This window comes from Humulus lupulus, chromosome 3 (assembly GCF_963169125.1).
Source record: "Humulus lupulus chromosome 3, drHumLupu1.1, whole genome shotgun sequence".
Taxonomy (NCBI): Eukaryota; Viridiplantae; Streptophyta; class Magnoliopsida; order Rosales; family Cannabaceae; genus Humulus; species Humulus lupulus.
This window is the reverse complement of record NC_084795.1, coordinates 89726720-89728566: the sequence shown is the minus strand read 5'-3', so window position 1 is coordinate 89728566 and position 1847 is coordinate 89726720.

Genomic DNA, 1847 nt, shown 5'->3' with positions numbered 1-1847 from the left:
GGCTTCTGCAGCCTGAAGCTCCTCATTGGCTTTCAACTGGAACTCCTCGACGGCCTTGGCCCGAGCCTGATCGATGGTGGCAAGGGCACGGGTGCGAGCGGCAGTTACTGTCAGCATGGCCTGTAGTCAGGGAAATAAAAGTTAGACTACACTACAAAAAGGAGAAGTAAAATTCAAGAGAAAAAATACTTACGCTGGCCACTTTGTTAAGAGCCCTGTTGAGGATCTGGTTAACCCACATGCCCTAAGCTTCAGCCATTGCCTCCCTGTAACGGTCATGCTTCAAGATATGAGTAAGGCGATCCTTAGCTGATCGCAGGGAGCGGTTCGAGAGCTTTTCCCCGGGAAGTTCTGCTCGCGGAGTGTGCTCCCTTCGGGCCGTAGGCGGAGGGTTGGCAGCAGGAGCAGCTTCCTTCTCAGCAGGAGTAGAAGCTTGCCCAGTTGGCGCATCCTTGGAAGGATCTTCTGTTCGACCCTTCTTGGTCGGAGGTCCTTGGCTTGATTCGTCATTATGCCTCCTGGATGTCTTTCATCGAACCAGGGGGACTTCTACCTCCTCTTCAGCCTGGTACAAATCGAAAACGTTGGGAGTGGCCATCTCTGCGTACAAAGAAAAATATGCAGATGATAAGATAAAGGCGGATGAAAACTCTTGGTAAAACAGAAAAGAGGTCACAAAGTTTTATACCCGAGCTACAACTACTGGTCGCTATACTACTGACTCTATTAGTCATACACTCACTATCTGGCACGAAGAAGTCTGGCCCTAGATTTGGAGTATATGTAAAATTGCCGTCCCCGTCAAACAAGTGACAGGGAATTGGCAAGCTATTTAAAAGCAAAACAACAGTACCGTTTTCATCTGAGGATTCATCCAAGTCTATGACAGACTCTGTTGCCTTTTGTTTCCCCTTGCCTTGGGGCGCAGAAGGCCTCTCTGCTGAAGGGACGCCAGTGGGTTCCCTGATCGTAACCCCCGTTGGCCTCCTGCGGGGAGGAGACGCCGGGGGTTGCTGCTCGGGATCCCCCTCGGCCGTGGCATCTGCTACCACAGGTCCTCTTGTTTCATGGCGAGGAGCCAGGAGGCCAGATAGCCTCAGATTTTCATCAGTGACCAGGGACTTGACACTTTTTTCTGCGTCTGCCATGTTGGCCAGTGCGTTGGACCTCAACACCATGTCTGGTGTTGGGTTCGGACATAACCATGGTCCTGAAAGGCATAATATACTTTAGAAAGGTTCAAGAGAATTTGTTAAGGAAAAGTAGCGACCAGTGAAAAAAGCATTTACCTCCACGAGCGAAGGCCAGGTTGTTCGTAGTCATGTCCGGCGTGAGGAAGTACTCCCTACTGTACTACCCCACATTGGAAATATGGGTAGTGTCACTTAGGAAAGTTCGGCTAGTTTCCTGGTGACAGAGATGGAAGAAGCCTGTCCCGTATTGTTGAGGGTTGGACTTAAGGTCGAAGAGGAAATTGACCTCATGAGGGGTAGGTTCTGGCCATTTTTTAAGTTTATACAGGATATAGAGTGCGGCCAGCATTCTGTATCTATTTGGAGTAATTTGAAAGGGGGTGACACCAAGATAGTTGGCCACCCCCTGATAGAAAGGATGTAGAGGGAGGATAGCCCCCGCCTCTATGTGATACCTGGACCAAGCGCTATAGGCACCCTCGGGAAGGTTAGCTCTTTGGTCAGCAGCCGGGATTGTGAGATTGACTCCTGTAAGAGGATACTTCCTGCGATAATTAGCAAGCATCTGAGGAGCCACTTGGCTAGTGGGGGAGAGATACCACTCGACATCAGGAAGGTTTTGATGCCGAGGGCAGACCCTGACTTGGATACGAG